This window comes from Mustela putorius, unplaced genomic scaffold (genome assembly GCF_011764305.1).
Source record: "Mustela putorius furo isolate JIRA1106 unplaced genomic scaffold, ASM1176430v1.1 tig00003987_pilon_pilon_pilon, whole genome shotgun sequence".
NCBI classification, from domain to species: domain Eukaryota; kingdom Metazoa; phylum Chordata; class Mammalia; order Carnivora; family Mustelidae; genus Mustela; species Mustela putorius.
Window position 1 is genome coordinate 17,624,787 of NW_025422126.1, and position 12,726 is coordinate 17,637,512.

Sequence of the window (12,726 nt, forward strand, 5' to 3'; positions counted from 1 at the left end):
CTCATCTAATATTTGTTAAACAATTAACTGAATGAATTAAGTGGCACATGCTTGGTAGCACATGCTTGTCCTATGATATTGAAAAAAAAATTTAGTTATTGAAAAAAAAACTAAAAGTGAAGTATTTCTGAGATTCTGTTCCAACTACAGATGCAGCACCTAAATAAGGAAAAAAGATAAATATATTTTCTGAAAATTGTTTCTTCTGCTGAGACTTTCATGACAGCTGCTTTCCTTCGGTGGCTGGGGTGTGTATGACTGACTGGCTCCGGGATGCCTGAGTACAGCCTTCACTTGACACCTGACAGCTCTGTCCCTCCCTAATCCTGCTGGGAGCTGTTACTATCAGGTGGCAGGGACTTTTATTCCTGCCTTATGAAGATGGAAGCCCTGTTCCTGGAACCTAATTCCACCAAAACCCGTAACTCAGGGAAAGGAGTGGGGGTTTAGGGAGACATATAAGAGAGCCCTTCAAACAAATTGAAAAGCTAGTCCAGGTTCTAAAATTTTAAGTCTTTTAATCACAACCATGTTCAATATCTATCTCTTTTCAAGAAAAAAAAAATTCTATCAAATTGAGGTCATAGGCCTCCCAGGAAAAGGCACAGGCCAGCTTCACTCCAGGCAACAGATTCTCCCATACAGGGCTGCCTCTTGCAGCCTTTGGGTTCCTGCACACAGCCTTGCTCCACCACACACCCTGTGCTCATTGCTTCCCTGGGATGCAACAAGAAACTGGGTTAGGAGATGCCTGGCAGTATCTTGAGGTAATTCCTGAGGGTTTTCTTCATATACTCATTATCCTGGCAGACACTCAGCCTCCAGGTCTCTCCAAAGCACCCTAAGGCAGTCATACCAAAGCATCACGGGCATCCTTCCTCTTGAATGATAGGACAGGAGGTTAATTCCCAGGCATAGTACCCAGGGAAGCCAGGGAGTGGGTGAGGGAAAATAGAAGAGTGTAAGAGGGAGACTGTGTCAACTCTCTCACCCTCATTACTGGGAGCAGACAGAAGCTGTCTACGTTTGCGACCTGAGGGAATGCTGGCTGCCTATAGGGTCATCACCAGAGATAAAATCAAGGGAGAGAACCAAGACCTCATGGGGCAGTTTTGCCTGGAATGAACAGAGCACAGTAAAATAAGACACTTGGGTGGTCTTCTCTTGTAGCGCTGACAACATCTGGCCCAGGGCTTGGGACTTAATACAGGATGAACAATTACCACCTGACGTGGCTCAGGGGCTTGGAATAGAAATGTGTCCACAGAGGGCAATATAAGAAAATTCAACTTTATGAAACAATAGCTAAGCCTGGGGTAGCAACAAGCACCTGAAACACAACTAACATGCATTTTTAAATGAAGATTTCCCACCATAACCCTCCCCCCCACACACAGTCACACACAATCACACAATGAGCAACAAGAGAATGTCTCTATTTTTTTATTTTTTGGAAAAGAAGCAGCTTGCGCAAAGTAACAAATCTGAAAGACACTGATAAACTCCAAAGAGATCAGAAATAAGCTAAGTAGCCCATCTCTCTGAGATACTATTACGCCAATATTGTTCTGGGATTGTTTCAACAGTTTCATGTAATCATGACTATTTCCCCCAGTAGATGACAGTGCTCCTAGCTAGATTGGAGTTTTCCTCATCCACTTTGGTACAGGCTACAGTGCCTATGAAAGTGACCGACACAAAGAAAGGTGCTAAGTCAACGTTTCCAGAAAGGAAGGAAATTGATCAGAGAAAGGAGCAATGGCAGGATGGAGACGGGAAAGGAGATAGGGAGGAAATTGGTGAGGGGTTTTAGGGTTTTCCAGAATTATACAGAAATCCACTCTCTGAGCCAAGATATAGGTTAAAAATTTTTTTTTCATTGAAATAAATACAAAATGGCCGGAAGCTATGCAGTCGAAAAGCAGGTCAACAGTGTTTGTACACAGCTCTCATTCTCTAAATTCAATGATCAAACAATAATATTTAGATATATTCTGCACTGCTTTTTAACATCTTCTGCCCAAAGCTGGCCATGTTCAATAAACAAAGCAGTTGTGGGCCCAGGGTGGGGTTGGGGTGGGGGGAGGCAAATAAGCAGAAATCCCAAACAAAGGACTTCAAACAGGCATTTGAATAGGTTTTCCAGCCTATTTTTCAAGGCAGATGCACAGAGAGCTGAAGACATAAAAGCCCTGAACCTGACCCACCTTGCTTAAAACTAGTATCTATCCTTTATGCAAGTGTCCTTTTTCTTATAAATAGGACAAATTGCAATATGGTCCATGCTAGCAAATACTATACATATGAGAGAAGTTTATTTCCTGATTATTCTCTAAAAACAAGAAGGGAGGAGGAAACCAGGACTGGGATTCAGAGGCTCTCCATCTGAACATTTTCTCTTTCACTAATTTTGAGGAGAACATGGGGAAACCTCTATTTTTCTAAATCGATGGTATCCTTACTGAAGTTATTCTCCTCATCTCTCTCACTCTTTCACTGGGCCATGAATATATGCATGCCGGCTTCGGTATGCACATACACACACACATGAAGACACTGTGTGTGTGTGTGTGTGTGTGTGTGTGTGTCTACTTTCCCTTGGAGGATGAAGATTAAAGGAGCACTTGGGATAATTCCTGGGAGGTCTGAGAAATTAATTTTATTTTCAAGGTCACAGACATTTACTAGGAAGAATAGTGTGGCAAAATTTTTTTATGAAAATTTTACTGTTCCTCCCCACCCCCAGAAATTGTTCCCATTGCCCAACTCCTGCCTCCCCTCTAGATCATTATAGAAATTTTTAAGAATACTCCTCGCTGATTCTAGTTCTAGTTAAGAGAGAGTAAGAAGCACCCTCTACCCTGTCACTCCCACCGAGTACAACAATAAAACCTGCACAGAATGTGGACAGCAGCTGCTTCAGGACTCTGAAAGATAAACAGTGGCAGACAGGTGGAGGAAGAAGATCAGAATTCAAAGTAGCACCATAGCTACATCGTTTGCCAGCTCCCCCACCTGTCTTCCTGCTATTGGTCACCAGATAGGGCACAGTTGTGGAATTACCCAAAAGGATGGGACTGGAATTAGAAAGATGAGGGAGGTGGGATCATGCATCCTGTCTTCATTTAAAATTTTAATATGATGGATTTTTGTATTAATTTTGATTTTCCAATCATGCATTATAGTTGCATTTACCTTGTTTATTGATTTTTTTTTTGGCACCACCTACATTTTGCCCCTGTGATGTTTGTCTCACTTATTTAACATTGATCTTCACCCTGTAGTCAAGTAGGGTAACTAAAACACATTTTCTGGGTGGGGGCCAAAAAGCTGAGCCATGGGGAACTGGAAAGTGCCAAGGAGACTAAGGATAGAGAAGAGCTCATTAAAGTGACCCCATGGTTATTATATATCAACGGCTGGCCTACACCCCCAGCTGTGCAGGGGTGGATAGGATTCTATCCAGCAAACTGAAACCTGTGAGAACTGTGCCAAGGTATATCATTGCCCAGGACACTGACTGATCACTAGTAGAGCACAGAAAGGACATATAGAAGCAAAGGTTTTAAAAAGCTCAATTGACATTGGAAACCCAAGACAAGATAATCCTACAGAAGTCAGGATTAACTTGCAGAAGTTGGAATTATCTGACCGCATCTTTAAGGTGGCTATTATAAAATGTTCCAACACACATCATGAACACTCTGGAAACAAATGAAAATATAGAATGCCTCAGCAAAGACTCAGAAGATGTAGGAAGAACCAAACAGATGTCTTATAGCTAAAAAATACAACTAACCTTTAGAGACAAAGAATTCACTAACTGGACTCCACAGTGAGATGGAGATGAATAGAGGAAAATAGAGAAAAGTGTCAGAAACTTGAAGATATGTAAGTAGAAACTATCTTGTTTGAACAACAAAAAAAAGGAGATTTAAAAAAAAAAAACCCATCTCAGAGACCTGTAGAATAATAAAAACAGGGTTAATATTTGTGTCATCAGAGTCCCAAAAAGCAATGAGGAAGAGTTTGGTCCTGAAGAAACAGTTGAAGAAATAATGACCCAAAATTTTCCAAATATTTTGGCATACAGTTCTAACAATTTTAATGCATATATCAAAGCATATGGCCACTACTACAAACAGCTAACAGTAGCACTGAATTTCACACCTGGGTCTCTTTTCTTCAAGAGCTTATTTAGATCCTGTCCATATGCTTCCTTAGGTCTCCACTGGAATTCTACCAAACAGATAATCTCTTATGTAAAATGTGAGGTGAAGGTTGTTATTTGGCCCTCATAATTTCTTCCATTCTCAAAAGTTCCTGACTGAAGTATTGATGCAGCATTAACAACAATATTATGAGCAATTTCCCCTCAAAAGTATTTGTTGTTTGTTTGTTTAGGGGCTGGGCAAAAGGAAAAGGAGTGAATCTTAAGCAGGCTCCACACATATCACGGAGCCAGATGTGGACATCCATCCCATAGCCCTGAGGTCATGACCAGCACTGAAATCAAGAGTCAGACACTCAACTGACTGAGTCACCTGGGTGTGCAAAAGCTTTTTTTTAAATAGATGAAAATCTCCAGGGATCTAAAAGACATTGAAACCCACCTCTGAAAATCAGGATGGAAAGCTTTTAGAGTGTAGTGTCACTTCACTTGCTGGTTCTTCAACCAACAAAAAAACGGGGTGCATGTGTAAATATGAAGTATGTATAGGTCCCAGCAGTGCATCTGAGGAAACTATCAGCACAAAAGTCACTGGAAAGTCATGTCAATGACAAAGGTGTATTTCTAAAAACAAGCAGGAGCGTCATTCACATTTGTAAGAAAATTGAATTAAAAACCAAATGAAACCAAAATACTATCCAATAGGATCCAACAGTTCATTAAAAGAATTATTTACCATAATCAAGTGGGATTTATTCTTGGGCCATGAGGTTGGTTCAACATCCACAAATCAATCAATGTTATACAATATATGAATAAAAGAAAGAACAAGAATGATATGATACTCTCCATAGATGCTGAAAGAGCATTTGACAAAGTACAGCATACTTTCTTGATCAAAACTCTTCAACGTGTAGGGATAGAGTGTCCATATCTCAATATCATCAAAGTCATCTATGAAAAACACACAGCGAATATCATTCTCAATGGAGAAAAACTGAGAGCTTCTCTGCTAAGGTCAGGAACATGGCAGAGATGTCCTTTATCACCACTGCTATTCAATGTAGTACTAGAAGTCCTAGCCTCAACCATCAGACAACAAAAAGAAATTAAAGATATCTGAATCTGCAAAGAAGAAGTCAAACTGACACTTTTGCAAATGGTATGATACTTTATGTGGAAAGCCCCAAAAGACTCCACTCTAAAACTGCTAGAATTCATACAGGAATTCAGGATACAAACTCAATACACAGAAATCAGTTGCATTTCTATACACCAACAACAAGACAGAAGAAAGAGAAATTAAGGAGCCAATTCCATTTACAATTGCACCCCAATCCACAAGATACCTAGGAATAAACTTAACCAAATAGGCAAAGAACGTGTACTCAGAAAACTATAAAGTACTCACAAAAGAAATTGAAGAAGACACAAAGAAATGGAAAAGCATTCCATGCTCATGGATTGGAAGAACAAATTTTGTGAAAATGTCTATGCTACCTAGAGCAATCTACACATTTAATACATTCCCTATCAAAATACCATCAATTTTTTTCAAAGAGATGGAACAAATAATCCTAAAATTTATGTGGAACCAGAAAAGACCCTGAATAGCCAGAGGAATGTTGAAAAAGAAAACCAAAGTTGGTGGCATCACAACTGCAGACTTCAAGCTCTATGACAAAGCTGTCATCATCAAGACAGTATGATACTGGCACAAAAACAGACACATAGATCAGTGGAACAGAATAGAGAGCCCATAAATGGACCCTCAATTCTATGGTCAACTAAACTTTGACAAAGCAGAAAAGAATGTCAAATGGAAAAAGACAGTTTCTTCAACAAATGGTGTTGGGAAAATTGAACAGCCACGTGCAGAAAAACGAAACTGTACATTTCCTTATACCACACACAAAAATAGATTCAAAATGGATGAAAGACGTCAATGTGAGACAGGAATCAATCAAAATCCTTGAGGAGAACACAGTCAGCAACCTCTTCGACCTCAGCCACAGCAACTTCCTCCTAGAAACATAGCCAAAGGCAAGGGAAGCAAGGGCAAAAGTGAACTTTTGGGACTGCATCAAGATCAAAAGCTTTTGCACAGCAAAGGAAACAGTCAACAAAACCAAAAGAGTACTGACAGAATGGGAGAAGATATTCACAAACAACATATCCAATAAAGGGCTAGTATCCCAAATCTGTAAAGAACTTATCAAACTCAACACCCAAAGAACAAATAATCCAATCAAGAAATGTGCAGAGAAGATGAACAGACATTTCAGTCAAGAAGATGTCCAGGTGGCCAACAGACACATGAAAATGTGCTCCACAGCACTCACCATCAGAGAAATACAAATCAAAACCAAAGTGAGATATCACCTCACACCAGTCAGAATGGCTAAAATTAACAAGTCAGGAAATGACAGGTGTTGGTCAGGATGCAGAGAAAGGGGAATGCTCCTACACTGTTGGTGGGAAGGCAAACTGGTGCAACCACTCTGGAAAACAGCATGGAGGTTCCTCAAAATATTGAAAATAGAGCTACCCTATGATCCAGCAATCGCACTACTGGGTATTTACCCTAAAGATACAAATGTAGTGACCCATAGGGGTATATGCACTGAAATGTTTATGGCAGCAATGTCCACAATAGCCAAACTATGCAAAGAACCTAGATGTCCATCAACAGATGAATGTATAAAGAAGATGTGGTGTGTGTATGTATATATATATATACATACACACACATACATACATACACACACAATGGAATACTATGCAACCATCAAAGAAATGAAATCTTGCTATTTGCAATGACATGGATGGAACTAGAGGGTATTATGCTGAGTGAAGTAAATCAGAGAAAGACAAATATCATATGATCTCCCTGTTATGAGAAATTTGAGAGGTGGGGAGGAGGGAGTTGGGAGGTAGGGAAGGAAAAAAATGAAACAAAATGAGATTGGGAGGGAGACAAACCATAAAAGACTCTTAATCTCACAAAACAAACTGAGGGTTGCTGGAGGGGAGGGGGGTAATGGACAGGGTGGTTGGTTATGGACACTGGGGAGGGTATGTGCTATGGTGAGTTCTGTGAGTGTGTAAGCCTGACGATTCACAAACCTGTACTCCTGGGGCAAATAATACATTACATGTTAATAAAATAATTAATTTTTTAAAATTAATAAAAAATAATTAATAAAAAAATGACATCAGGAGGATGGGACTATAAGACCAAGCCAGAGAACTTCAATAAATTTATCAAAGTAAGTCTGCCAAGGACAAATAGCCAGTTTTGTTCTCAACCAGGTGCCATGTTCGATAAAAGGGTTAAGCATCTTCTCACAGCAAAGCCAATGGTGGCAGCAGGAAAGGAGGATATGAATGAGTGGCTGAGATGAGGAAAACATTCCTATTTATGTCACCGCTGCCCATATAGGGAACAAAGGTCATGTGGTATAGCAGAAAGCATATCCATCTTGAAATCAGAACTCTGTAAATCTCTCAACTCCATTATACATGAACTTAGGGAAGCCATTATCCCTCCGTCTTGAACTCACTTTCACAAACTGTGAAGGATGAAGATAGCATGCTGCCTCACACAACTGTTTTAAAAATTAATGTGCCAGGTCCTACCTCTTTGAGCTCGGATATTCTGAAGGGGCCATTTTTCTTGCACATGGATGGGAAGTTACCCTCATTTGAAAGACTTTTCATCTCTACCTTGCTTGGTGAGTCTTGAAGAACTAGGCTAGGGTGAAACCAGATCTCTTTGAGTTCATTACATCTGGGTAGTTTCCTGCATTCCAACAGCCTCAAACTTTATGTGTTATGTAGAGAAATGAAACAATACTTCCGTTTCCTGGCTTTGAAATACTTCAATGAAACAAATTGTTCACCTGGATAGGAGCATAAATTTTAGAAAAAAAAAAAAAAAAGAAGAAGAAGGCAAAAGCGTAATATCACCCAGTTGTGCATCCAACACAGTTTTAAGTATAAGAACCCTAGAGATAGTCTAACTTGGGATTTACTGAGCACCTACTGAATAAGAGATCCTGCTGTCCTCTAGCTTCCTCTAGCACACCTGGGGAGGCAAAAATCTCTCTAGATACTCCAGTGTGATAAATCCAGCAATGGAAAGATATCCAAGGAACAGAGGGGACACGCAGGAAGCCACTAACTTTGTTCAGGAGGGCAGGTATGCATCCCAGAAAAAGTGGTATCTAGACACAAATGTGTGTAGGGTTTCTCAGGTTAGAAATGAGAACAGGCTTTCCAGGCAAGAGGAACAGCTTACGCAAGAGCACACAGCCAAGTGATGGCAAGGAGGTATCAGGAGATCTCCTTAAATCTATCATGTTTCCAGAATGAAACCATTAGGATGAGAATCCATTTCCCTAGGCTCTGGATTGCCCAGCTGAGATAATGTGGGGAATAATATGCAAATGAAAGACCTAGGCTAACTATTTGATCTTGGGCAAACCACTCTGGGTATTAGTTTCCTTATCTATCATTTGCTACTTCATACAGCTGTTGTGAGGTGATGTGCTGATAGGAAAGCATTCTTTAAACTGTATATCTATGCAAATGTTTATTACTCTGGATATTACTTTAGATATGGCCATTTGTAAATCAGTCATTTTCAATTATTCTTAAGCAGCGACATTTATAAAGCAACAGATACAGTGTCCTGAATAATAGTAAATAATCTGAGGCTGCCACTGAAACATACTAGGGATTGATGTAGGTAGGACAAGTCTAGATGTTTTGAATCACTTTCAAGATGTTTAGTGACTAGAAAGAGAAACATCCATCACTTACAACTTCCCATCTGCAAAGTGTGAGGGAAGAGATTTTGCATGAAAGAAGGATTGTGATAGAAAAGTAGATTAAGGTGATAAAGCCTAAGAAGATACGTGAATGCATGACTTATTTTAAAAACATGATATAAAACCTTCAGAGTGAGACGTCTTGTGTTCAGACATCAGCAGCTCAGAAGAGGTGCCAGAAGGCTTTAAGAAGGAACTTCTACAAGGAGAGATTATGGGGGAGGCCCAAGAGGTCCAAGGATGGATACCAACCTGTTCTGTTTTGCACTGCTTTTAAAGGTTCTCACACTGTTTCTTAGGTGCCATTTCAGAACTTTTGCGATTTCTTTCTTTCCTTTGGGGTGTGTATATGTGTAAGGAGAGGGCAGCTTATATGTACTAATTTGCTTTGAGAATATGGCAAGGTATTTTTTTAGTTTTCCTTTGGATGATGACTCCCCCCAAAAAACTTGTAAATCATCTGACATCATAAATAAGAGCAGCTAAAATATTTAATTAATTGATTAATTAATTCTTTCTTTTTCTGTTAACACACCAACCCTACTTCATGCTAGCTCTTGGATGGATGCCATGAATAAGAAGGTGAGGAGGTATCCACTGCCTATGCCTGCAGACTGCTTACTCTGGGATGCTTCCAGAGGAGTGGGGAGGTTGACCAGCAATTGCAAGATAGCTCAGTGCTGCTGTGATAGGAGACATACAATCTTGCAACAATCCTGGTAGAAATGTTGTGTTTAGTTTGGGGCAGGGGTGGATTGGAGTAAGCATTACCGCCTAAATAATGGAATTTTTAATGCAAATATTTAATGAGTATTTCAAGTTTCATGCTGATTTGGGTTACATAGAAAGTACCAAATCTAGGGATGCGCAGGTGGCTCAGTCAGTTAACTGTCTGCCTTTGGCTCAGGTCATGGTCACAGAGTCCTGGGATCGAGTCCTGCATCAGGCTCCTTGCTCTATGGGGGTCTGCTTCTCCCTCTGCCTACTGCTCCCCCTACTTCTGTTTCTCTCTGACAAATAAATAAAATCTTTAAAAAAGAGAGAGAGACTACCAAACTACCAAATCTAATGCATTAACTTCAAGTTTCTTCCATGATTCATGTGTTGATCCAGTGAATAGTTAAAGAATGCTACTTCCTTCTGTGGGCCAGGCACTGGGGTATACAGCAACAAACAAGACTGACCTGATTCCCTCCCTCACTGAGCTAAAGTGTAGCTCATCAAAATCTTCAGGGCACAACTAGAGAAATGCTTAAGCCGAAAGGAAAAGTTGTCAGTAGTTAAAAGTGGAGACCTTCCCTTCCCTGGGAAAGCGTGCCCAGCACACAAGCTTGAAAACAGCCTGATAAATCATGGGGCCATTTCCTCTGCCTGCACAAAGGACACAAACATTCAACCGGGTAATTCCTGGGTAGAAGGTGCTTCCCTACTCCCCAAAACCAAGCACAAAACATGCAGGCTTGCTTTGAAGGCCGCCTTAAACCTTCAGGGCCCTAATGCATGAGAGAAAGAGTATGTGTGAAGACTGAGTTGGGTTGAAGTCTCAGCCTCAAAGCTTCACAGCTGCGTGGCCCTGAGTGAAGAGTGGATTTCCTCTAGCCTTGCTCTCATCTACCTGAAAAAGTGGGGCGGGGAGTGGGGGAAGCTCAGCAGTCTTCTGGACTTGTGGTGAAAATTCAGGAGACTAATCTAAATGAAGAACACCACATGCAGTGTTCAGTAAATGTTTCCTCGTGCTTTGAAGTCCTGTCCAAGTGTCAACTCTTGTATTAAAACTTTCATTTCCTTGGCCCATGTATGTAACTGTACTCCCATCGTGACTTGAAAGCAATTTAAAAAAATGAAATTTGTGTGTTTCCTCACCAAGCTATGAACTCCGGGAGGATACAGAATACGTGTATAACTCTGCCCTCGTTCAGTGCTTGGACTGCTCTTTACCTCCCTCCCCTGCACGATTACCATGACTTTCCCATTAACAGGAGGTGGAAACGACAGGAGGTCAGGGAATTCCTTCGAGCATCCTTTCAAATAGAAAACATCTCTTGGCAAATCTCTGACTCAGTCAGAGGTGCTTACCTGAGGTGTAAAGTTCAATAAACTTCCAGGTGAGTGACCATACACTTCTGGCAGCCAAAACAAATAAGGAGCTCTATTTATATAATGTGATGTGCAAAAGAGGAAAACAAACCAGAGGCATTAGTCAGAACACAATTATCTCTGGTATTAAAACCAGAGAACCATTTGTCTGGGGCCTCACACAGAGGACACTGCTTAATTTAATTAACAATGCCCACAACAGCATCCTTGCTGTAAATTAAGTCAAAATGAGTGTAACCGTGAAATCCAGGGACATTCCCCCTGGTCATGTGCAATCTAGAGATAGATTTTATAGTACCTAGAGGATCAAATAGACAGTATTGTGCTCAGATAGTCCTGCATAAGCACTTATTTCTCAGAGCCAGTATGATGTGCACGGAGGATCCATGACTTTGAGAAACTGTTCTACAAATAGTAGAGCAGCAGCATTGAACAGGGATTAAGAATCCAGGCTCTGGATTCATACTGAACTACTAGTCACAATTAATTCTAGAACCTCCAGCAAATCCTTTAACCTCTCTTAGTCTTGATTTTTTTCATCAATAGAATGGGGATAACAATAGGATCTATACCTTAGGTTGCTGTGAGCATAAAGCAAAATATGTGAAAAGCACTTAGCTCGGTGTGTGGGATATGGGAAGCATTTAATAAATATTAATTATTAACACGTGCTTTGGAAAGAAAAATCATTGATTTTCATGACTAGTTATTTTCTTCAATTGAGTTTGCTTATACTTTACTCTGGTTTGTAATTCCTATTTATTCTAATAGGGGTTTCCTTCAGAATCACTGCTGATTTGAGGAATAAAATCTACTTGATGATGTACTTACCCCCTTTATGTGAAACCTTAAGACTTGAGTCTTGGAAGAGGCATTATCCTTCAGCAATGTTTCTACAGTAGGACCTGAGTCATGCAGCTCAAAGGCCTCCACTTATCCCAAACCACTGTGGGAAGAGACCACCTTGGTCTCTGCCAAGAGTGCTCTCCCCTGCCCCAGGGATCACAGTCAAATGTTACCCACTCAGGAGTATTCTGCTTCAGCTTTTCTGTGTATTCATTCAGTAATTATTAATTAAGCACTACTATGCGTCTGGTGCTACATTTGGTCCTAAGTCTGTTACAGCAAATGAGATGGCATGCTTGTTCTCAGGCTCCCAGGACGGGATCATTGGCTCCCACCCACCATAGTGGATGTATTCCAAGAACCTGGTCCAGTTCATGACCAGCACTGGGGCTGGCCTTGAAGAGGGCCCAGTGGGTCGCAGTGGACGCACATAGGCATGTTGTGTCTTGATTTTCTGGATGCTTACATTCTTCTTTGCAGGCTCTAGCCTCATTATAACAATCTTGGTAAAAGTAAGCCTTTGTGATTTCATGAAATCAATTAAGCAAACATTCAATTTTGTGGTACTCACTGAGCTCAGGAAGTGGATGGAATTGACATCTTTTCCGTTAGCACTTTTGTATGCTTTGGTTTCTCTTAAAGCTGTCTCCTTGAAAGGCAGAGGCTAAAGTGTTCAGAGTGGTCACAAATAGGCACAATATTTGTTTTTCTTCTCTTTCCGTAAGCACAGTTTTGATGAGGACTTTATATTTCCAAAGAACACACAGATCCCTGAGTTTT